We start from the raw sequence: 26,619 nt of genomic DNA on the forward strand, positions 1-26,619 counted from the left end.
GATTAGCTCTCTCCTCCCCCCCCCCCCCCCAGCACTGTCTGACCAGCTCTCACCTCCCCCCAGCACTGTCTGACCAGCTCTCACCTCCACCCAGCACTGTCTGACCAGCTCTCACCTCCCCCCAGCACTGTCTGATTAGCTCTCCCCCCCCCCCCCCCCCAGCACTGTCTGACCAGCTCTCACCTCCACCCAGCAATGTCTGACCAGCTCTCACCTCCCCCCAGCACTGTCTGATTAGCTCTCTCCTCCCCCCCCCCCAGCACTGTCTGACCAGCTCTCACCTCCACCCAGCACTGTCGGACCAGCTCTAACCTCCACCCAGCACTGTCTGACCAGCTCTCACCTCCCCCCAGCACTGTCTGACCAGCTCTCACCCCCACTTAGCACTGTCTGACCAGCTCTCACCTCCCCCCAGCACTGTCTGACCAGCTCTCACCTCCCCCCAGCTGTGTCTGACCACCAGCTCTCACCTCCACTCAGCACTGTCTGACCAGCTCTTACCTCCCCCCAGCACTGTCTGACCAGCTCTCACCTCCCCCCAGCACTGTCTGACCAGCTCTCACCTCCCCCCAGCACTGTCTGACCAGCTCTCACCTCCCCCCAGCACTGTCTGACCAGCTCTCACCTCCCCCCAGCACTGTCTGACCAGCTCTCACCTCCCCCCAGCTCTCACCTCCCCCAGCACTGTCTGACCAGCTCTCACCTCCCCCCAGCACTGTCTGACCAGCTCTCACCTCCCCCCAACTCTCACCTCCCCCCAGCACTGTCTGACCAGCTCTCACCTCCCCCCAGCACTGTCTGACCAGCTCTCACCTCCCCCCAACTCTCACCTCCCCCCAGCACTGTCTGACCAGCTCTCACCTCCCCCAGCACAGTCTGACCAGCTCTCACCTCCACCCAACACTGTCTGACCAGCTCTCACCTCCCCACAGCACTGTCTGACCAGTTCTCACCTCCGCCCAGCACCGTCTGACCAGCTCTCACCTCCACCAGCACTGTCTGACCAGCTCTCACCTCCGCCCAGCACTGTCTGACCAGCTCTCACCTCCCCCCCAGCTCTCACCTCCCCCCAGCACTGTCTGACCAGCTCTCACCTCCCCCCAGCACTGTCTGACCAGCTCTCACCTCCGCCCAGCACTGTCTGACCAGCTCTCACCTCCCCCCAGCACTGTCTGACCAGCTCTCACCTCCCCCCAGCTCTCACCTCCCCCAGCACTGTCTGACCAGCTCTCACCTCCCCCCAGCACTGTCTGACCAGCTCTCACCTCCCCCCAACTCTCACCTCCCCCCAGCACTGTCTGACCAGCTCTCACCTCCCCCAGCACAGTCTGACCAGCTCTCACCTCCACCCAGCACTGTCTGACCAGCTCTCACCTCCGCCCAGCACTGTCTGACCAGCTCTCACATCACCCCAGCACTGTCTGACCAGCTCTCACCTCAGCTCAGCACTGTCTGACCAGCTCTCACCTCCCCCCAGCACTGTCTGACCAGCTCTCACCTCCCCCCAGCACTGTCTGACCAGCTCTCACCTCCCCCCAGCTCTCAACTCTAGAGATGTCGTGAACCTCCGATTTTTGGTTCACGAACCCCATTCGCGAACTTTCGCAGAAGGTTCGGTTCGCGCGAAGTTTCGCGAACCGCAATAGATTTCAATGGGGAGGCAAACTTAAAAATTTAGAAAAAATTCCGCTGACTAGAAAAATGAAGGAAAAGATGTTTCAAGGGATCTAATACCTGGAGCGAAACGTGGTTAAGTGGAGGAATACACATCAAAAGTACCAGAAAAAAACCTAGATTTCACACAAGGCAGTGTTTTAAGGTCAGAAATCTTATTGAATGTTCAACTGCAGGCCTACACTGCTTTACAACATCAGGCAGTGTATTCCTCCCTCACTCCTCCCTCCTCTTATCTTCCAGGGAATTGTAGGAGTTCAAAAGCCAGCTTACATACCTTGGCCGGGAATTGAACGCAGGTCTTAGTGCTTAGTAGGCAGCTCTCTTCACCACTATACCACCACCAACACTACATGCTGAAGCCAGCCTAGCACGTACCATTATGATATATCCAAGAGAAAAATGAGCTTGCTTAGGAATTTGCAGGCTTTCAAAAGCCAACTCACATTGGCCAGGAATTGAACCCAGGTCTACCGCTCTGTAGGCTGCTATCCTAACCATTATACCACCAACACAACACACTACAATGCTACATGCTGAAGCCAGCCTAGCATGTACCATTGTGATATATCCAGTGGGCGAACCATTCGGGCCATCTCTACTCACCTCCACTGTTTGACCAGCTCTCACCTCCCCCCAGCTCTGTCTGACCAGGTCCAACCTCCGCCCAACACTGTCTGACCAGCTCTAACCTCCACCCAGCAATGTCTGACCAGCTCTCACCTCCCCCAGCACTGTCTGACCAGCTCTCACCTCCCCCAGCACTGTCTGACCAGCTCTCACCTCCCCCAGCACTGTCTGACCAGCTCTCACCTCCCCCAGCACTGTCTGACCAGCTCTCACCTCCCCCCAGCACTGTCTGACCAGCTCTCACCTCCCCCCAGCACTGTCTGGCCAGCTCTAACCTCCACCCAGCACTGTCTGGCCAGCTCTAACCTCCACCCAGCACTGTCTGACCAGCTCTCACCTCCCCCAGCACTGTCTGACCAGCTCTTACCTCCCCCCAGCACTGTCTGACCAACTCTCACCTCCCCCCAGCACTGTCTGACCAGCTCTAACCTCCACCCAGCACTGTCTGACCAGCTCTCACCTCCTCCCATCCCTGTCTGGCCAGCTCTCACCTCCCCCCAGCACTGTCTGACCAGCTCTCACCTCCCCCCAGCACTGTCTGGCCAGCTCTAACCTCCACCCAGCACTGTCTGACCAGCTCTCACCTTCGCCCAGTGACAAGCAGAAAAACTAATAACGGTTTCCAAGGGAATCAAAGCATCCTTATTAGGCTTTATGAGCATTTGTATTGTACAGAAGATAAACATTTGTTCTCTGGCTGAAATTTATTTCACAATTAGAATGTGTGCTGTATAAACGCCAGCAAGGCAAAGCCATACGAATGTAGAACCAGAAGGATAATAAAAGCTGAGGGAGGATTTACATTCATTTCCTATAGACATTATACTCTGTTCTCCATACATCAATGTAAATGGCAACACACATCATATACATCGCTGCATTGGGCTGCTCCAGTTTCACCACCAATTTGCAGTTACTAGTTGACTGCCAATGAAATGTTTGTACAAATGCAGGAAAGACACCTCAGTCCGGAGTTCAGTCTATGGTTCACTCCGGGGATCAGTCCGGGGCTCAGTCCAGGGGTCAGTCCGGGGCTCAGTCCGGAGTTCAGTCTGGTGCTCGGTCCAGAGTTCAGTATGGGGCTCAGTCCAGGGTTCAGTCTGGGGCTCGGTCCAGAGTTCAGTACGGGGCTCAGTCCGGGATTCAATCCAGGGGTCAGTCCGGTGGTCAGTCCAAGGTCTCAGTCAAGGGGTCAGTCCAGGGGTCAGTCTGGGGCTAAGTCCAGGGGTCATTCCAAGAGTCAGTTTAGGGGTCAGTCCGGGGCTCAGTCCAGGGGTCAGTCCAGGACGTCTCGCATTTTTTGAGACTGAGGTTCTGGGGTAATTCTGGGGTTTTGTTCAAAGTGAATTAAAATGGGGTTTCGTTGGGTAAATTACCCTTAGGTATCCATGTGGGGCAGTTTCAGAATACACATAGGATGTGGGAGAGGAGCTACATGGAATGAAATGTATTATTCCTATCAGGGAGGGGTAGGAAGTCCCATCCTGGAAGCCCAGTCTTGGTACTTTGAATGAAAGGTCGGAGGTTATCAGCATGAAAGGCTGAGCCACTATTAGTGATCCAGATACCCAGGTGTTTGCTTCTCCTGATTATTTCCAGGGGATCGGTGCAGCAACTACATTACCACACAAAATCTAGGAATTGTGAGCGGCTGTCACTCTTCTGACCAGCACTACTAATTACTAGGAGCGCCGAGCAGGCAAACAGCAACATAACCACCAGGGGCGTAACTAGACATCACTGGGCCCCCCTGCGAAACTTTGGATGGGGCCCCCCCACTGCCACCAAAGGAAAACTGAGGACCAATGTGTTTTCCCCATGCAGATAAAAACACCTAGACTTAAAGGAAATGTCAGGCAATCTATGCGATGAGGGACTTGTCGGCTACAAGGGGCTGGAGGAAGCCCCAGGTAAGTAGATCTGGGGGTAGCATAGATGCGTACGTACAAAAAGGGCGCCCGGACAAAAAGGGCGCGGGGTGTAAACTCTAAATAATAATTAATCATTAATAGGGTTTATAAAAATAGTGTGCTATATTTCGTTTACAAATAAGGTTTAACAAAATTATAAATCATTAAATAATGTTTATGAAGTCGGAAATTGTGAAAACGTTAATCTTCCCTGTTTCTAAAGTTAAACTTATAATTACGTTTATGAAAAAAAGAATAATATATGTTTAATTGTTATAATTCTATATTATTGTGAATAACCTTCATTTACGGTTTGTTCTTATAATAAAATCTGAAAATATTCTTTATAACGATGATATAAATATAACTACGTTCGTAATAAGTGTTGTAAAACATTAGTAATTATTACTAAAATTTTACAAAAACTATACCTAAGCCTACTCTTACACAGAACCCTCCCTGTACCTATCCCTAACCCCTAGACCCCCCTGTTGGTGCCTAAACCTAAGACCCCCCTGTTGGTGCCTAAACCTAAGACCCCCCTGTTGGTGCCTAAACCTAAGACCCCCCTGTTGGTGCCTAAACCTAAGACCCCCCTGTTGGTGCCTAAACCTAAGACCCCCCCTGTTGGTGCCTAAACCTAAGACCCCCCCTGTTGGTGCCTAAACCTAAGACCCCCCCTGTTGGTGCCTAAACCTAAGACCCCCCTGTTGGTGCCTAAACCTAAGACCCCCCCTGTTGGTGCCTAAACCTAAGACCCCCCTGTTGGTGCCTAAACCTAAGACCCCCCCTGTTGGTGCCTAAACCTAAGACCCCCCCTGTTGGTGCCTAAACCTAAGACCCCCCTGTTGGTGCCTAAACCTAAGACCCCCCTGTTGGTGCCTAAGTAACCCTCCCTGTACCTACCCCTAACCCCTAGACCCCCCTGTTGGTGCCTAAACCTAAGACCCCCCTGTTGGTGCCTAAATCTAAGACCCCCCTTTATTATGTGGATAATAATGTTTTACTAATTGTGGATGCAAAAAATATTTTGCAATTTACGTTACGTACCGATCGCTTTATTTTGTGAATAATAATGTTTTACAAACAGTAAGGGATAAAACTTTAAATAATGTTTTAATTAGTTAAATAAGATAAATATGTTTAGTATTTTTATAAACGTTATTCGGCACAGGTGCATTTTATAAACGTAAATCACCACAAGCACACTTATAAATCATTAAAAATCTCCTGGCACCGTTTGTAAATGTTATTTATCTCCTGCGTGCTTTTTTCCTGCTCGGCGCCCATTAAACGCTATTTATTATGAGAGTGAATGGCGGCGCCCTTTTTGTCCACTAGCGGCATGCGCCCTTTTTTCCCGCTTCCGCATAGATTGCCTGACATTTCCATTAAGTCTAGGTGTTTTTATCTGCATGGGGAAAACACATTGGTCCTCAGTTTTCCTTTGCAGAAAGCAAGGGAGGTGGCAGTGGGGGGGGCCCCATCCAAAGTTTCGCAGGGGGGCCCAGTGATGTCTAGTTACCCCCCTGTCTGTGTAATTAAATATATACAGGGTGTATTTCTCTGTTTGTGTTTAATCAGAAGTGGAAACTCTCAAACATAGATGCAGGGGAATTAGGGTAGTTTGATCTCTCCCCTGTGTCTGTTCTCTGCCACGGCAGATAACATACATACTGTGCTTTAACAATATGCCTCCTTTCATGAAAACAGGAAGTAAAAACACTAAAACTTGATACATATCCTAAAATAAATACGTAATGAAAAATCATTTCTTTGTTAGAGCTATGTTGTTCTATATCTTTAAAACAGACCTGGAATTTAAATATACTGTGACTGGCTACTTTTAGGCTTCTTGCACATAGGGACGTTACAGGCGCACGTTAGCCTGTAACGCTCCCCCAATGCACAGCAATGTAACACAAGTGGGCTGTTTACACTGCCCACGTTGCGTTACATTGTAACGTAGCAAAGTGCTGCATGCTGTGCGTTCGTTAGACTGTTTGCACATGCTCAGTCATGTTGGGGAGGCCGGGCACATGGCTAATTAATATTCACTGTACTCAGTGATGTGCAGTGTTTACTTCCTGAAGCGGCCGCTCTGTGCGGCGATTGGCCGAGCAGGACCACGTGATGCCGCATGCGTCCAAGAGTACGCATCGCGGCATCACGGACGCCAGAGTGAGCTGCACAACGCGGCTCACTCCGACGTCCACACCAGAGAGCACCAGGCGTTCCGTTAGGGGCACGTTATGTGCCCTATAACGTCCCCTAAACGCAACGTCTTGGTGTGCAACTAGCCTTAGAGCACAGAGGAAGTTTTCTCAATGCACCCTTCTCCTACATCAGTTTTGTAAGATTGTACTATCAAGATTGTGTATCATTGATGGCCACCTTCATAAAAAAACAAGTTTTTTCTTTTTTTATTGAGTTAAAGGTGCTCTATAGCAAAATAGACAAATTAATGGAGGGGAAAAAAACAAAATCAGGGAGGTTCTGCATGTTTTTTTTCCCCAATTAATCAGTGGGCATCCCATCGCTTGTGTAATTAGCAGTGGGATGCCAATCGGACAGTTCAAAATGAGGTAGGAACTGATGGTTCCATCTGAACACCCCCATAAGTGAATGAGCCAACTACGAAAGCTGCTTTAAAGTGGACCCAAATTAAAAACAAGATTTCAGAAATAAAATCTATTTTCTAAAGTATAATAATAGCAGCCTTTTTTTCAGCTGCATGATGACAAATATAAAATATTTTACATTTATTGGAGGAACCCCTCCCTTCCTTTCATATTGCCGGGACAGAATCCGGCAGACTGGTGGTGGAGATAAAAAACAAAAACAAAACACAGGCTGCTACTGATGATGTCACAGGGGAGGTGATCTCAACTTGTGTGAGCTTGTCATCAGCTACCCTCCCTCCGGGGGGTGTCGTCTATGTGAAAAAACTCCCATGATCTAAAACCTCCTACTAAGCTCAGAAGTAATGGCTACCACCTGTATAACCCTAGTTATGAAAAGAGAAGGGTGAAAAGCATGCACTGAAATGCTCATAGGCTTGAAGGAGTGTTTATTTATCTTTGTATGTGTCAGAGTGGTGCAACTAAATATTTTGAATTAAAAAAAATGTTGGTTTGGCTCTTCGGGGGAGACCTACTGAAGCTGGCGGGCCAGAACAGTGTGACGACATCCTTCCACCCTTTCCTAATATGCCTTCCATGAGCCTTCCCTTCCTTTTTGATCCTTCTCCCTGCCAATACCTGGGTGGTGCTGTGAGATGGGTGGGGTTTGGTTATTACACACACTCTCTCCAGTGTTCACTTATTCCCCTCTATAGTACAGCTCCCAGCTACTGTTCACAGTAGGGGTTGTCACTTGATGATGTCAATAAGTTACAACCCCTACTGTGAACAGTAGTTGGGAGCTGTTCAGTGGAGGGGAATGGGTGATTAACACTGGAGAGAGAGCCTTTATGTATAATACCTCCCCCTAATTATCTCACTGCGCTGCCTGGTGATTGGGAGGGTGGATTGCACCTGTGGCTGCCCAAACACAGTATAGAAATACGTGCCACCAGTAAACTATAGCTGGCTTACCTATACTGGGGCTTATACTTACAATCGGTGTGCTGATCCCTCGTTGTGTACCATTGATAGCTTCCCCGATGTATTCTTCCATGTCCCATGGTAAATGGACTTCTCCCTTGGCGATGACATGTTCCAAGGCAATTGGTGTTGATAATGCCAGGGTCACATAGCGTCATTAACAGCTGGTGACACTTTTTGTAATTATACTTTTTTGGTATTGAAAAAAAATAAATATGCTCACTGCAAGTGCCCTTAGCTCAGGTGAGAAAAACAATTGGCAGGACTTGGATGTCAAGTGACATGGATGGAAGCTGTGGCACTCCCTGGGAAATGCTTGTGGCACAACAGGGTGCTGAGGAACTTATTTTCCAACCACAATCTGAAATTTTGGTTTAGCAATAAGGCTAATTTCTCTCTACTCAACTTCCCCCCCCCCCTCACTCTAACTTGTCTTCCGGGCACTTTACCTTTTCTCCCGGGCACTCTAACTTCTCTTCTGGGCACTTTACGTTTTCTCCTGGGCACTCTAATATTTCTCCTGGGCACTCTAACTTTTCTTCCAGGCACTCTACCTTTTCTCCTGGGCACTCTAACTTTTCTCCCGGGCACTCTAACTTTTATCCCGGGCACTCTAACTTTTATCCCGGGCACTCTAATATTTTTTCTGGGCAATCTAATATTTCTCCCGGGCACTCTAATATTTCTTCCGGGCACTCTAACTTTTCTCCCGGGCACTATAACTTTTCTCCCGGGCACTATAACTTTTATCCCGGGCACTCTAACTTTTATCCCGGGCACTCTAACTTTTCTCCCGGGCACTCTAACTTTTCTCTCGGGCACTTTAATATTTCTCCCGGGCACTCTAATATTTATTCCGGGCACTATAACTTTTCTCCCGGGCACTATAACTTTTCTCTCGGGCACTCTAACTTCTCTTCTGGGCACTTTACCTTTTCTCCCGGGCACTCTAATATTTCTTCCGGGCACTATAACTTTTCTCTCGGCCACTCTAACTTTTCTCCCGGGCACTCTAATATTTCTCCCGGGCACTCTAACTTTTCTCCCGGGCACTCTAACATTTCTCCCGGGCACTCTAATATTTCTCCCGGGCACTCTAATATTTCTCCCGGGCACTCTAAGATTTCTCCCGGGCACTCTAACTTTCCTCTTTTTTTTTTTTGCAGGGGGGGCCCGGGGATTCTAGGTACGCCCCTGGATACAGCACATCAAGCAATCAGCAAATCACATGTATGTACTGTAACCAGCATCGATCTTCTTCATGTGCAGGATAAAATACTCTCCAGTGAAGTGTTCTGGACTATTTGGTGCCTGAAGCAAACTTGGACACAGATGTCACACCCCTCCCTCTTCCCTGAGAGAGGGGGGGACATCCTCACAAGTATAGTTGCTCCCAGTAGTGTTAACTACTAGCCAATAATAAATGCCCAGGTGCCCCAACAGTAAGGTAATTAACTCTCTCAAGCTCCAGCAATCATGGGTGCATGTGGCTCCCCTGATGGTGGGTCATGGTTTCCCCTCCTTCAGCAGTGGCTCCTCCTCCTTCATTGTGGTGGACAGGTGAATGGGGGGCAGGTGAACAGCAGTGTCACTTCTGAAAGTGTTGTGTCCCGCGCTGATCCCCCAGCCAATCCGCCATGAGCTTGAAGCACATCATGCAGGCTTCAAATATGCCCCTATTTACATTTTTCCCAAACACACTCACATACAGCCACCGATCTGCCACATTCTCCTCTTATGCTGCGACCCCTCCTGCCCCCCAAAAGTCCCTGAGCGGGCCCCCCCGCGACGGCAGGGGTCGCATCCCCTATTGTTACGCCAGTGCTGGTGCGGTCTTCCGTTTCTGAAACCCATTGCTCTACCTCGGATGTCCATGACGGTGGGAGAGACTCCCCCCTCACCCCCCTTCTCCACCGCTGTGTCCACAGCTCTCCCTCTTCTCTGCACTCCCGCTGGGGGGGGGGAAATAAATAAATAAATTAAAAAAAAAACACAGGTCAGGGCTGGGCACCCCTAGGGACCAGCGCCCAAGGGCACGTGTCCTACCCCGCCAACCCCAAGCTACGTCCCTGGATTTGGATTCCAATATATCCACTTTGGCGGTGAGTGCAGCACTCCAGTTCGTTATAGCCGCCCGGATCATAGCGGTATTTGAGTCGGCATCCACAGCTACCAGGAGGTCTGCTATGCTGCCAGAGGTAATCCTTGCTCAATAGTCGCGTGGCTCAGGCTCTTATGTGCATGCACGCATCCAGGTAGTAGTGCGCCGGCACAGAACACTCCCAGTGGCATGAATGCAACAAGCGTGTGCACGCATGCAGGTAGTACTGCGCAAGCACAGAACACTCCCAGTGACATGAATGTGACGAGCAAGTGCATGCATGCAGGTAGTACTGTGCAGGCACAGAACACTCCCAGCAACATGAATTTGACAAGCGCGTGCACGCATGCAGGTAGTACTGTGTAGGCACAGAACGCTCCCAGTGACAAGAATGTGACGAGAGAGTGCACGCATGCAGGTAGTACTGCGCAGGCACAGAACACTCCCAGCAACATGAATTTGACGAGCGCGCGCACGCATGCAGGTAGTACTGTGTAGGCACAGAACGCTCCAAGTGACATGAATGTGACGAGCGAGTGCACGCATGCAGGTAGTACTGCGCAGGCACAGAACACTCCCAGTGACATAAATGTGATGAGCGAGTGCACGCATGCAGGTAGTACTGCACAGGCACAGAACACTCCCAGCAACATGAATGTGACGAGCGTGTGTACACATGCAGATAGTACTGTGTAGGCACAGAACACTCCCAGTGACATGAATGTGACGAGCAAGTGCACGCATGCAGGTAGTACTGCGCAGGCACAGAACACTCCCAGTGACATGAATGTGACGAGCGAGTGCACGCATGCAGGTAGTACTGCGCAGGCACAGAACACTCCCAGCAACATGAATGTGACGAGTGTGCACACATGCAGGTAGTACTGTGTAGACGCAGAACCCTCCCAGTGATATGAATGTGACGAGCGAATGCACGCATGCAGGTAGTACTGCGAAGGCACAGAACACTCCCAGTGACATGAATGTGACGAGCGAGTGCACGCATGCAGGTAGTACTGCGCAGGCACAGAACACTCCCAGTGACATGAATGTGACGAGCGAGTGCACGCATGCAGGTACTACTGTGTAGGCACAGAACACTCCCAGTGACATGAATGAGAAGAGCGAGTGCACGCATGCAGGTAGTACTGCGCAGGTGCAGAACGCTCCCGGAAACATGAATGCCACTAGCGCATGCACGCATGCACGTAGTACTGCGCAGGCACAGAACACTCCCAGTGACATGAATTTGACAAGCGCGTGCACGCATGCAGGTAGTACTACGCAGGCACAGAACACTCCCAGAGACATTGTATAAAGAGGATAGCGCTCACAGTGTCCCTACTCAGCACCTGATAGCAACACCCGATCGCCTCCTCTATTCTATAAATTCTGTTTGTCAAGAGGTAGCGCTCAAGGTGCGTATCACCTATAAAGGATGTCATCAAATCAAATATGTTCAGCTTATACTACATATGACAGGTACAAGCCTAAATATAAACACTTTGGCACTCAAAGTCCATGCAAGGTTATTAGCAAGGTAATAACTAAAAGTCCATGTACACAGGCCCTAAAATTTAAAACTTGGACTAGATCACTGGTTTCTTCTCCATAGGCACACACACAGCACACTAAAAGTAGATTCTTCAAATTGTGGACCCTCCACCAACACCCTTTGTGGTCCACTCACCGCTGTATTAGACCAACCAATGGTCTATATGCACATTGGGACCGTTCCCGGGTCGTCCCCCACCTCTCGATCAAATGCAGTGTGTCTTTAATCCAAACAGACCTCTTCATATACGATGCAGCCTTCTAGCTAAAAAACTTAGTGAAGAGAACTCCACATAGCGTAATACTGCTTAAAAATGTTTATTTAATAAAATGCAATTGCACTCACATGTTTGTAGATAAAATCAGCGCATAGAGTGATTTATAAACGGGCTCTCCCCCGTTCAGGTGGCCAGGCTGGCAGGCTCCTCAGAGTGGATCCCCTCTATTTCCGCCGCGCGGTCGGAAGAAAAACGGACGCCACACGTGCCTCCTCGCCGCCGCTCACCCTGTGATTGTGTTGCCCAGTTTCCGCATCAGACTCCGCCCTATCGATTTCGTCACCAAGTGACTCATCAGGGGCATGGAGTCTGATGCGTCCCAGGCCTTTTTGAACTAATGGAGCGCTTCCCGCGCATGCTCCATACATACACTATGGACGCCTGCCAATCTGCCGCCATCTAGTGGATAAAATTAGTATTACGCTAAAAAACAAAACAAAATAAATACCTAGCAGACCTCGCAGAGTAAGCTGTTACATTTCTATGTAACCACATTCCTCATATTTATGCAATTCCCTCCCCTCCCTCACTAAATTGAATTTAGTGAGGGAGGGGAGGGAATTGCATAAATATGAGGAATGTGGTTACATAGAAATGTAACAGCTTACTCTGCGAGGTCTGCTAGGTATTTATTTTGTTTTGTTTTTTAGCGTAATACTAATTTTATCCACTAGATGGCGGCAGATTGGCAGGCGTCCATAGTGTATGTATGGAGCATGCGCGGGAAGCGCTCCATTAGTTCAAAAAGGCCTGGGACGCATCAGACTCCATGCCCCTGATGAGTCACTTGGTGACGAAATCGATAGGGCGGAGTCTGATGCGGAAACTGGGCAACACAATCACAGGGAGGCACGTGTGGCGTCCGTTTTTCTTCCGACCGCGCGGCGGAAATAGAGGGGATCCACTCTGAGGAGCCTGCCAGCCTGGCCACCTGAACGGGGGAGAGCCCGTTTATAAATCACTCTATGCGCTGATTTTATCTACAAACATGTGAGTGCAATTGCATTTTATTAAATAAACATTTTTAAGCAGTATTACGCTATGTGGAGTTCTCTTCACTAAGTTTTTTAGCTAGAAGGCTGCATCGTATATGAAGAGGTCTGTTTGGATTAAAGACACACTGCATTTGATCGAGAGGTGGGGGACGACCCGGGAACGGTCCCAATGTGCATATAGACCATTGGTTGGTCTAATACAGCGGTGAGTGGACCACAAAGGGTGTTGGTGGAGGGTCCACAATTTGAAGAATCTACTTTTAGTGTGCTGTGTGTACCTATGGAGAAGAAACCAGTGATCTAGTCCAAGTTTTAAATTTTAGGGCCTGTGTACATGGACTTTTAGTTATTACCTTGCTAATAACCTTGCATGGACTTTGAGTGCCAAAGTGTTTATATTTAGGCTTGTACCTGTCATATGTAGTATAAGCTGAACATATTTGATTTGATGACATCCTTTATAGGTGATACGCACCTTGAGCGCTACCTCTTGACAAACAAAACTCCCAGAGACATGAATGTGACGAGCGTGTGCACGCATGCAGGTAGTACTGTGTAGGCACAGAACACTCCCAGTGACATGAATGTGACGAGCGAGTGCACGCATGCAGGTAGTACTGTGTAGGCACAGAACACTCCCAGTGACATGAATGTGAAGAGCGAGTGCACGCATGCAGGTAGTACTGCGCAGGTGCAGAACGCTCCCGGAAACATGAATGCCACTAGCGCATGCACGCATGCACGTAGTACTGCGCAGGCACAGAACACTCCCAGTGACATGAATTTGACAAGCGCGTGCACGCATGCAGGTAGTACTGCGCAGGCACAGAACGCTCCCGGCAACATGAATGCAACGATCGCATGCACGCATGCAGGTAGTACTACGCAGGCACAGAACACTCCCAGAGACATGAATGTGACGAGCGTGTGCATGCATGCAGGTAGTACTGCGCAGGCACAGAACGCTCCCAGTGACATGAATGTGACGAGCGCATGCACACATGCAGGTAGTACTGCGCAGGCACAGAACGCTCCCAGTGACATGAATGTGACAAGCACGTGCATGCATGCAGGTAGTACTGCGCAGGCACAGAACGCTCCCAGTGACATGAATGTGACTAGCAAGTGCACGCATGCAGGTAGTACTGCGCAGGCACAGAGTGCTCCCAGTGACATCAATGTGACGAGCGCGTGCACGCATGCAGGTAGTACTGCGCAGGCACAGAACGCTCCCGGTGACATGAATGTGACGAGCACATGCACGCATGCAGTTAATAGTGCTCCCAGTGACATGAATGTGATGAGCGCGTGCATGCATGCAGATAGTACTGTGCAGGCACAGAACACTCCTGGTGACATGAATGTGACGAGCACATGCACGCATGCAGGTAGTACTGCACAGACACAGAACGCTCCCAGTGACATGAATGTGACGAGCACATGCACGCATGCGGGTAGTACTGCGCAGGCACAGAACATTACTGGTGACATGAATGTGACGAGCGCATGCATGCATGCAGGTAGTACTGCGCAGGCACTGAACACTCCCAGTGACATGAATTTGACGAGCGAGTGCACGCATGCAGGTAGTACTGCGCAGGTACAGAACACTCCCGGTGACATGAATGTGACGAGCGAGTGCACGCATGCAGGTAGTACTGGGCAGGCACAGAATGCTCCTGGCGACATGAATGTGAAGAGTGCGTGCACGCATGCAGGTAGTACTGCGCAGGCACAGAACACTCCCAGTGACATGAATGTGACGAGCGAGTGCACGCATGCAGGTAGTACTGCGCAGGCACAGAACACTCCCAGCAACATGAATGTGACGAGCGTGTGCACGCATGCAGGTAGTACTGTGTAGGCACAGAATGCTCCCAGTGACATGAATGTGACGAGCGAGTGCAAGCATGCAGGTAGTACTGCGCAGGTGCAGAACGCTCCCGGAAACATGAATGCCACTAGCGCATGCACGTATGCACGTAGTACTGCGCAGGCACAGAACACTCCCAGTGACATGAATTTGACAAGCGCGCGCACGCATGCAGGTAGTACTGCGCAGGCACAGAACGCTCCCGGCAACATGAATGCAACGATCGCATGCACGCATGCAGGTAGTACTACGCAGGCACAGAACACTCCCAGAGACATGAATGTGACGAGCGTGTGCACGCATGCAGGTAGTACTGCGCAGGCACAGAACGCTCCCAGTGACATGTATGTGACGAGCGCATGCACACATGCAGGTAGTACTGCGCAGGCACAGAACGCTCCCAGTGACATGAATGTGACAAGCGCGTGCATGCATGCAGGTAGTACTGCGCAGGCACAGAACGCTCCCAGTGACATGAATGTGACTAGCAAGTGCACGCATGCAGGTAGTACTGCGCAGGCACAGAACGCTCCCGGTGACATGAATGTGACGAGCACATGCACGCATGCAGGTAGTAGCGCTCCCAGTGACATGAATGTGACGAGCGCGTGCATGCATGCAGGTAGTACTGTGCAGGCACAGAACGCTCCTAGTGACATGAATGTGACGAGCGCATGCATGCATGCAGGTAGTACTGCGCAGGCACAGAACACTCCCAGTGACATGAATTTGACGAGCGAGCGACGAGCACATGTGTGCAGGTTGTACTGCACAGACACAGAACGCTCCTGGTGACATGAATGTGACGAGCACATGCACGCATGCAGGTAGTACTGCGCAGGCACAGAACACTCCCAGTGACATGAATTTGACGAGCGGGTGCACGCATGCAGGTAGTACTGCGCAGGCACAGAACGCTACCGGTGACATGAATGTGACGAGCGCATGCATGCATGCAGGTAGTACTGCGCAGGCACAGAACACTCCCAGTGACATGAATTTGACGAGCGAGTGCAAGTATGCAGGTAGTACTGCGCAGGTACAGAACGCTCCCGGTGACATGAATGTGACGAGCACATGCACGCATGCAGGTAGTACTGTGCAGGCACAGAACGCTCCCAGCGACATGAATGTGACGAGCGAGTGCACGCATGCAGGTAGTACTGCGCAGGCACAGAATGCTCCTGGCGACATAAATGTGAAGAGTGCGTGCACGCATGCAAGTAGTACTGCATAGGCGCAGAACGCTCCCGGCGACATTAATGTGATGAGCACGTGTACGCATGCAGATAGTACTGTGCAGGTGCAGAATGCCCCGGGGACATGATTGTGACGAGCGCGTGCACGCATGCAGGTGGTACTGCACAGGCACATGCATGTAGTACTGCGCAGACACAGAACACTCCCAGTGGCATGAATGTGACGAGCGTGTGCAGGTATGAAGGTAGTACTGCGCAGGCACAGAACACTCCCGTTGACATGAATGTGACAAGCGTGTGCACGCATGCAGGTAGTATTGCGCAGGCACAGACTGCAAATGCGACTAATCCGTGTGTGCAGACAGGCTGCACATGTGCAGAACAGCCTGACTGATGTGACTAAATGAGGATTACCGGAGCCTCCTGGGAGGACAGCTAGGGAGGCAACAGTGGTCATGGGGCTGGATGAAGACCCAGGTAAGTATCCATTCCTTTACTCCCTTCATCTCAGGTTCTCTTTATAGGACACCTGAAGTGAGTGGGATGTGGTGGCCGCCATATTTATTTCCTTTTAAACAATACCAGTTGCCTGGCTGTCCTGCTGATCTTCTGCCTCTAATACTTTTATTAGCACCTGAACAAGCATTCAGCAGATCAGGTTTTTCTGACAAGATTAGTTGCATGCTAAATCTATACACAAGTCCTACCCGACCTACATCTCTGACCTGGTCAGCAGATACACACCTGGCCGCCCACTTTGTTTTTCAACAACCTCCTCCTAACCACCCTTCACACATCTCGCACTCCCATGCACGACTACAGGACTTCACTAGAGCTGCCCCCATCCTGTGCAACTCTCTCCCACTGTCCATCAGGCTTGCTGCCTCCTTCAACACCTTTAAACATGCCCTCAAACCTCCTCCTCCTCCTCCTCTTCGAGGAGGCCTACCCCACCTCTACCCGGCCCTAACTCTCTCTGCTGAGAACCTCTCAATGCAGCCCCTGTTCTTTTGTGTCACCACCCTGTTCCTCTAGATTGTAAGCCTTAAAGAGAACCAGAGACGACAGAAAAAAGATGTTATACATACCTGGGGCTTCCTCCAGCCCCATCAGCCTGGATTGCTCCCACGCCGCCGTCTTCCGCTGCCTCTATCCACCGGTACCGGGTCCCGTCATTTCGGCCAGTCGACGCAAGCGCAGTGCACTCCCTCCGTACTGCGCAGGCACATGCGTAAAGATATGGAAGTGACGGGACTTGGTACCGGCGATAGAGGCAGCGGAGGACGGCGGTGTGGGAGCGACCCAGGCTTATGGGTCTGGAGGAAGCCCCAGGTATGTATAACATCTTTTTTCATTTTTTAAAGACCGTTCGTCTCTGGTTCCCTTTAAGTGTAACTTGCCTGGCTATGCAGCTAGCTGTGTTCCAGCAGACTAAGACGTGGGGGGAGGAGAGCAGGCACTAAGACACAGTGTGCATCCAGTCCTGCAGACTTTAGCAGTATTTTCTTCATTCACTTCCCCACCCCCTCATGCACGTGGTGGTCCCGTCCTGTGAAGGAAGAAGACCACTAGTGTATCACAGCATGCCTGTCTGTCAGACCTGGATTTACTTCACAGGAGCCTATAGGCACAGATGTCCTGGCACCCTAGACTTCACCCTCCATGAGCCTACAAACCCTGCCGCACCGCAAGTGTGCTGGTTGTCCCAGCTTTCTCTCCTCCCTTACTTCACCTGCCCATCATAGGTAGCTACAGGTGCCCCTTAGTATTAGGTAGCCAGAGGTACCCTCAGTATTAAGTAGCTAGAGGTGCCCCTGATTAAAGGGAGATGTGTGAGTGGTGTGTAGTGTGTGTGTGTGTGTGTGTGTGTGTGTGTGTGGGGGGGGGGGGGTGTAGTGTGTGGTGAGGTGTGTGTGTGTGTGTGGGGGGGGGGTGTAGTGTGTGGTGAGGTGTGTGTGTGACACCCAAGTTGCACACTCCTGCACATGCGCAGGCCCACTGACAAGCCTCTTTGACCCCGCTCCCGTGGCTGGGAACGCTCTCCACAAGCCTCATACATGCACGTGTGCAGAATGCTCCCGACCATAGAAGCGTGGTAAAGGAGGCGTGCCATTGGGCCTGCGCATGCTCAGTAGTGTGCAACTTAGGCGACTCACAAAAACGAACGGGGTCTTTTTCATACAAATGGAGGGGGGTGGCTGTAAACAGGAGGAGTGATGAGGATGAGGACATCTGCACACACTTGCGTGTAGCCACCATTTTAGCTGAACACTTAGGCTCTGGTATCCTTTAAAGTGTACCTGAGGTAGATTAATAGATAGATGTAGAGATTTAGGGCTCGTTTCCACTATCGCGAATCCGCATGCGTCCAATGCATGCGGATTCGCACATGGTATGCAAGTGGATGGGCCTGTTTCCACTGTTGCGTTGGTGATGTGCGGTTTTTTCAGCGGTGAAAAAACGCACAAAAGAGCCAACGATTTCGCCTGGGAATGGAATGCATGCGATTCGCATGCAATGTATTTAATAGGGAAATCGCATGCGGCTTTGTCATGCGGATTTCCCCGCGATTTCGCATGCGATTTCGCATTGTTTGCTATGGAGCTGTACTCAGGCAGTGACATGGTTAAATTCGCCTGGCTCCTTGCCATGCGAAATCGCATGCGAAATCGCGGCTAAATCCGCATGTGGAAACGCAGCCGCATGCGATTTCTTCTGCGGTGGAATCCAGGCGATTCCGCACCGCAACAGTGGAAACGAGCCCTTATACTTCCTCCAGCCCACTGTAGTCTGTCAGCTGTCCTCCTGGGCCACTCTATTTTCTAGCAGTAAATTACCAGACTAGCCCAGTCGCACTCCACTGCTAATGCGTGGTCCCGGCTGTGCATGTCCCCCGATTGTGCTCTCACTGCCGGGAGCAATCTGCACATGCGCAGTCTGCTAAGCCTGTAATTGTGCTTCTACAGGGCGATTGTGTGTGCACGTGTACCCAGGACTGCGCAAGCACAGTGGAGTGCGGCTGGGCAGGATTGTGGACGGACGACACAGAGCTGGAGGAAGCCCCAGGTAAGATCTGGACACTTAGTTTATCTCAGTTTTCTTTTAAAGGGAATAATCTTTTTTTGGGGGGGAGGGGGGGGGCACAAGGTGGCGAGAGGAAAGGGGGCCCATCCAAAGTTTTGCAGAAGGGCCCAGTGATTTCTGGTTACGCCCCTGATTGTACACTCTACCCAAAATATGTGAACTTGTATTATTAGCACTACCACTCCAGTGCATGATCTGGCATTGTATTACTACCTGTATTGTGTTGTGTATCTTATTGCTTATTACCTGTATTGTTCTATCTATTGCCTATTACCTATATTGTGCTGTGGGTTACTCCTGTTATCATAGTCTGTATTCCTATGTATTGTACAGCACTGCGTTATGTGTTGGCGCTATATAAATCCAATTAATAATAATAATAATGCTTGTTTCTGGTGTGATTGAGACACTACTTCAGCCAAAGAGATCAGCAAAGCTGCCAGATAACCAGTATTGTTTAAAGGGACCCTGAGCAGTAAAAAAGAAACGAAATTGGTACTTACCTGGGGCTTTCTCCAGCCCACTGGGAGGTCCCCCGGCGTCCTCCTGGCTCCGCTCCCGGTTTCTCCGCCGCATACCGCACCGCTCTTCATCATCACGCCGGCCACTGCGCATCATCACGGCAGCTGGCGTGACAGTACTGTACATGCGTGATTAAACCGTGCATGCGCAGTACTGTCATGCCGGCCGGGGTGATGGCCAGCGTGATGATGAAGAGCGGCACCATTAAGAAAATGGGAGCGGTATGCGGTGGAGGGACCGGGAGAGGAGCCAGGAGGACGCAGAGGGACCTCCCGACCTACATTGGGCTGGAGAAAGCCCCAGGTAAGTACCAATTTTGTTTCTTTTTACTGCTTGGGGTCCCTTTAAAAGGAAATACATATGGCAGCCTCCATATCCCTCTGTCTTCATTTGTCATATAAACATATTTTATGGTTGCCATCCTTGTTTAGAGAGATCACCTTCAGCAGAACATGAGAAATAAAATGGGAGATATTTTTCCTGCTCCACTCTTGTACAGAAAGAAGTAGCAGAAGAAAGTTCCCCTCTGTGACACAAAAACACTTCCTTCTGAAGAAGAAAGATCGAAACTCTACACAAAGGAACCAAAAAGGTGAGAATATGTGGTGGAAAAACCCAAACAGTACAGCAGCACTGAGAAAGCATTCCCACACTGATTGTGCCTTTACCCTGTACCCCTCCCCCCCTCCACCACTGATAACCAGGGGTGCAGCTAAGTTTTCTGTGGCCCCAAGTGGACTGTAGGAAGTGGCCCTATCCTGCGGCGCGCGAAGCGGCGAAAAATGGGTGTGGCTAGCCCACATAAGTGGGCGTGGTCATGACATGTGGGTGGAGCTGGAGGGCGGATTTGGGCGGGGCTGTTTGCGGGGAAAATGGATGTGGGGGTGATTGAGGCGCGTGCTGCGCCGAAAGATGGATTTGGCCATGACATTGTATGGGCGGAGCTTAACCGTAGCACAGCAAATATAGCCAACTATGACCATTAAATAATAAATGTAGCAACAGTTACCCCAGACACCAGAAAATAAAAACGCAATTTGTGCAACATTTCAGCAGAAAACAAACGCAATTTGTGCAACATTTCAACAGAAAACAAACAGAATTTGGGCCACATTTCAGCAGAAATCAAACGCAATTTGGGCCACATTTCAGCAGAAATCAAACGCAATTTGGGCCACATTTCAGCAGAAATCAAACGCAATTTGGGCCACATTTCAGCAGAAATCAAACGCAATTAGGGCACATTTTCAGCAGAAATCAAACGCAATTAGGGCACATTTTCAGCAGAAATCAAACGCAATTAGGGCACATTCAGAAATCAAACGCCATTAGGGCACAGTTCAGCAGAAATCAAACGCAATAAGGGCACATTTTCAGCAGATATCAAACGCAATTAGGGCACATTTTCAGCAGAAATCAAACACAATTAGGGAACAGTTCAGCAGAAATCAAACGCAATTAGGGCACAGTTCAGCAGAAATCAAACACAATTAGGGAACAGTTCAGCAGAAATCAAACACAATTAGGGCACAGTTCAGCAGAAATCAAGCACAATTAGGGAACAGTTCAGCAGATATCAAACGCAATTAGGGCACATTTTCAGAGCTGCAAAAAGAAAAGAATTTACTCACCTGGTACTGGCAGAAGTCTTCTCTCCCCGTCTCCTCTCCTGGCCGGCTCCTCAGGCGCGCAGTTCCCACGGAGCTCCCTCCCTCCTCCAATCTCCCGCGCTGATTGAATCAGGGCTACGGGAAGATGGCCACCCGAAGCCCTGTACTGGAGGCATATAAATAGTCTCCAGAGCAGGGCTTCGGCGGCGGCCATCTTCCCGTAGCCCTGCTCTGCTCTGCCAGCCCCGCGGGGCTGCGGGAAAACAGTGACGTCACGCCGACGTCACTGAGCCGCCGAGGCCCCTACGATCTTGAGGCCCCAAGCGGCCGCTTGGTTCGCTTTATGCCTCGCGGCGCTCCTGCTGATAACTAATGTTGTGTCTTTACCCTGTGCCCCCCCATCCCCAGTACAGCAGCACCGAGAAGGCATCGCTGCTCCAATGTTGTCTTTACCCTGCTGTGCCTCTTCATTACCCTGGTGTGCCACTCCCCTCCTGCACTGATGACATGATGTTGTGTCTTAACCCTGTGCCCCCCCTCCGCCACCGATGACATGATGTTGTGTCTTTACCCTTTGCCCCCCCTCCGCCACTAATGACATGATGTTGTGTGTTTACCCTGTGCCCCCCCTCCGCCACCGATGACATGATGTTGTGTCTTTACCCTTTGCCCCCCCCCCCCCTCCGCCACCGATGACATGATGTTGTGTCTTTACCCTGTGCCCCCCCGCCACTGATGAAATGATGCTGTGTCTTTACCCTGCTGTGCCTCTTCATTACCCTGGTGTGCCACTCCCCTCCCGCACTGATGACATGATGTTGTGTCTTTACCCTGTGCCCCCCCCTCCGCCACTGATGACATGATGTTGTGTCTTTACCCTGTGCCCCCCCCCTCCGCCACTGATGACATGATGTTGTGTCTTTACCCTGTGCCCCCCCCTCCGCCACTGATGACATGATGTTGTGTCTTTACCCTGTGCCCCCCCACCCCTCCGCCACTGATGACATGATGTTGTGTCTTTACCCTGTGCCCTCCCCTCCGCCACTGATGACATGATGTTGTGTCTTTACCCTGTGCCCCCCCCTCCGCCACTGATGACATGATGTTGTGTCTTTACCCTGTGCCCCCCCCTCCGCCACTGATGACATGATGTTGTGTCTTTACCCTGTGCCCCCCCTCCGCCACCGATGACATGATGTTGTGTCTTTACCCTGCTGTGCCTCTTCATTACCCTGGTGTGCCACTCCCCTCCCGCACTGCTGACATGATGTTGTGTCTTTACCCTGTGCCCCCCCCCCTCCGCCACTGATGACATGATGTTGTGTCTTTACCCTGTGCCCCCCCCCCCCCGCCACTGATGACATGATGTTGTGTCTTTACCCTGCTGTGCCTCTTCATTACCCTGGTGTGCCACTCCCCTCCCGCACTGATGTCATGATGTTGTGTCTTTACCCTGTGCCCCCCCCTCCGCCACTGATGACATGATGTTGTGTCTTTACCCTGTGCCCCCCCCCCCTCCGCCACTGATGACATGATGTTGTGTCTTTACCCTGTGCCCCCCCTCCGCCACCGATGCAGCAGCCGGGCGGCTGGGTGAGGGAGGGTAAAATATATACCTAATGCTCTTTTGAAGCCGGCGGCCTTCCGCGTCATGTGACTAGTCACATGATGCGCTGTGTAGTCACAGCGGAAGAAGAGGAAGCCTCTACCGCCGGTTTCAAAAGAGCATTAGGTATGTATTTAACGACAAACTGAGTGAAAACTGATCCGATCGATCGTTGATCAGATCCGTTTTCACTTTCCATTTGGCAGTGTGCACAGAGCCATCCGGATCAGGTGAAGTGGAGACCGGATCCGCTCATCGGATATGTTTGGCTCAAAACACTAATGTGAACCACGCCTTAGAACAGAGAGCAACACAGAATAACCACAGGAAATCACAATACCATAGAGATCATTGTAGCTTAGTACAGACAGTGACATCTTGTGGTTGCTTTACTACACTGCAGTTTAAGGTAATAATGTTGTTAAATCTCTAACACCCCACACCGATGACATAATGTTGTGTCTTTGCCTTGTGCCTCCTGCACCCCTTTCCCCCCAAAACAAAAATATGTGCACTGTTGCTATTCTGCTACTCTCTGGGATTATTATTTTATTATTATAAGCTCCATGTGCGCATCGCTATGGTAACACGTTACTATAGCAACATGCAAGTTAACCCATTAGCATAGCTCCCAACTGTCCCTCTATTGGAGGGACAGTCCCTCTTTGGAAGCCCTGTCCCTCTGTCCTTCTCATTTGACCCTCTTTATATGTAAATCTATTTATTTATCTAGTAAAAAAAATGTGTTTTATTGACTCTAAACTTTATTCCCATCCTTTAAATTGATATATTACTAATTTTAAAATGTTAATATGAAGGAAAATGAACCAGGATAGAAAGGACCAGTGTGGTTTAAATTCTAAAACAACATATTTTTCTTATGAAAGCTTTATGATATGCGTGACTAGGGGCGTGGTGAGGGTGTGATCAGCGGTGTGGCAGGGGCGTGGCTTGAGTGTCCCTCTTTCTCATATTAAAAAGTTGGGAGGTATGCATTAGCTATAGGCACATTTCCAGGTTAACAGGCAATGTTCTTGCAGCATTAGTACCAGTAAAGGTGGCATGCGCAAGCAATTGTTTGTGTTTTGTTTTGTTTTTTTTAAATAATTTTTGTTGTTGTTTTTTGGGTTTTTTTTTTATTTTACAAAAGAAAACATACACAATTACCAAAGAAAAGGTAAATAATTATAACATTGCTGTGGTTACAGTACCCCATTAAGGAGCAAACACTGTCCGCTACAGGCCCCCGATCAATACAAATGCCACATAGCATTAAGATAGGTGTGTAAGCTGGACTGCAAGGACCTGGCAACAGTCTTGGTCTGGCCACATCTCCCCCAAAAGGCCTGGCGTTCTACTAGTACGCTACTATGCCTACCAGGGCTGTACGAAAATCATCCGACTCCTCAGTTTATGAAACCAATGACTCAGACTCCAACTCCGACTCCGGGTACCCAAAATTGCCCCGACTCTGACTCCTCCTCGACTCCATAGCCCTGATGCCAACTGATCAATCATCCAGCTTTCATTTGTAGCAAGATATCCAACAGAACCAGACTTCTCTCAACTTTTTGCAACACTTTCTTTTAGCATAGACTTGTTTCAAAAGCACAATTTCTTTATGAACATATGTAACCCACTCCCTCTTTGTGGGTGGCTGTAGTTGCTTCCACCTGGGAATAATCATTTTCCGAGGAGAGCATCTTCCACAATATTGCCCAGCAGCAAGGCTTCAGGAATTAATTCAAGCAAAATTCCAAAAACTGGCTGTAGTTCAGCATGTACCACTGATCAGCCGGACAGAGCCAGACCACATGGAAAACATCTGGCACCGGCAAAGTAGCCTGATGGGGAATAGATAGCTTCAATGTAAAAACTTTCCTGCTATTAGCCTATCACGAGCAGAGACATTAGTAATAATAAGGCCTTGTTCACATCTCTTCAGCGCAGATGGCCGTGCGATCGGAAAGCAACGCGTACGATCACACGCCATCTACACTGCTGCCCGTTGCGCTGTTGATCCCATCCATTGACAGTGATGGGATCTGCTCTGCGCTTGTGGGCAAAATGCAGGCAGCAGTACGCAAGCGCTTCATAGCGCATCGTCCTGTTGCGCAGAGCAGTAGATGTGAACGGTAGAAGGGCTGTCTATGCCCTTCTGCCGTTCCTGCGTTTCAGCACATTATATGCACTTCCAAATGTGCACAGAAGCGCATATGATGTGAACGAGGCCCAAGGCCTCATTCACGCCTAAGCAGGAATCGCACGATTCCCGCTAACCGCTAGCATTTTTAAAAAACGCTAGTCCTATTCTAGCCTATGGCAGTGTTCTCACTGCCACGGTCGCAGGCATTTTGCAATTATCGCTAATCGCAAACGTGTTACCTGCAGCGGTTTGCCGGAGATTCTGGAGCGATTGCGATTAGCATGTATAGAACCGCTAATCGTGATCGCTCCCAAAACGCTAATTTGTCCAGTGATTTTTCCACGTTTATTGCGGAAAAATCATGCTCGAAAAACGCTAGCGGTTACCGCTAGCGATTTCTAGTGTGAACGAGCCCTAACAGTGGCAGACACAGCCAGCAGCGGGCCCCTGTGCAAAATACCAACTATGGGCCCCTGGCATGCAGCTAAAAGTGGGTGTGGCCCTAACTAAATTGGGTGTGATTACACATTGCATATATTTGCTGAGGCCCAGAAATATTTCTACATGCATTATACAGGTTATTGAACAAAAGCAAAATGTAAAACCTCTTTTACACTATATGCTAAAAAATGCATGCACTGTAACTTTCCACAGCAGTGTATTGTGAAAAAGATATCGGTTGAAGAGAAACCGTGACCAAGAATGGAACTTTATCCCAATCAGCAGCTGATACCCCCTTTCCCATGAGAAATCGATTCCTTTTCTCAAACCGCTCATCAGGGGGTTTGTATGGCTGATTTTGTGGTGAAACCCCTCCCACATGTGATGCTAGGACCATGGCCCTAAAAGTTTCTTATCTGTGAACCTTATTGCATTGTGGGAAAAAAAGCTGTTTCCAGCTGCCAAAAAAGCAAGCAGCACCTCCCTCCACTGACATCACCTGCCAGCAGTAAAAATGTCACCATGTGATAAATGTCAGAATGTAAATCAGGGAAAGGAAAGATTTTACAATGGGCAAACACTGACTAAATCATGTATACATAATTATTGTCAAAAAGAAGCACTTTTTTTAAAATTACATTATGCATTTTAAAGAGGAACTCCAGTGAAAATATAGTGGGAACTGTGCCATAGGGAAACATGGGCATTACTTTGGAAATCAGATGTCCTTTCAGATATAACTAAGAGCAACTGATATAGTGTAAAAGGACCCTAACCCTAAGACCCCCAACCCTGCATCATTAAGACAGAGCCTGACTTGACAGGCTCTGTCTTTTATACTTCAAAGCACACCTGAAGTGAGAGAGATACGGAGGCTGACATATGTATTTCCTTTTACACAATGCACATTGCCTGGCTGTCCTGTTGATCCTCTGCCTCTAATACGCCATAACCCCTGAACAAGCATGCAGATCAGGTGCTCTGACTGAAGTGTGGAGCTGACTGGAGCAAATGCAAATCAATCCAGGACTGACTGGCCCAAGATGGTGCAGTCTGCAGTGGCAGTGTGCAGTCTGGACCACCTGGCTGGAACCCCCTAGTACAGAGGGTGGGTGAGCTGGGAGGCAGGAAGCGCAGTGGGAAGACAGGACAGGACAATGGACTGTTAACAGGGGGTGGCTCAAGGATGTTTTGTTTTTTGAGGGTGCTATGCAAGCACTGATTTATTTTGCTGCTGGGGTCCAGCATGACTGCATTCCCTCACTAGCGTTCCTTGTGCACGTGCTATCACTCCCAATAGAAACCTGCAGCAAGTCCTCACTGTGAGCAGCAACACCTGATTACTGCTGCTTTGCCAGCCTGTGTCTCTCCTCAGCTGAGCTCTCCCACCT

The sequence above is a fragment of the Hyperolius riggenbachi genome, chromosome 12 (genome assembly GCF_040937935.1).
Source record: "Hyperolius riggenbachi isolate aHypRig1 chromosome 12, aHypRig1.pri, whole genome shotgun sequence".
NCBI classification, from domain to species: domain Eukaryota; kingdom Metazoa; phylum Chordata; class Amphibia; order Anura; family Hyperoliidae; genus Hyperolius; species Hyperolius riggenbachi.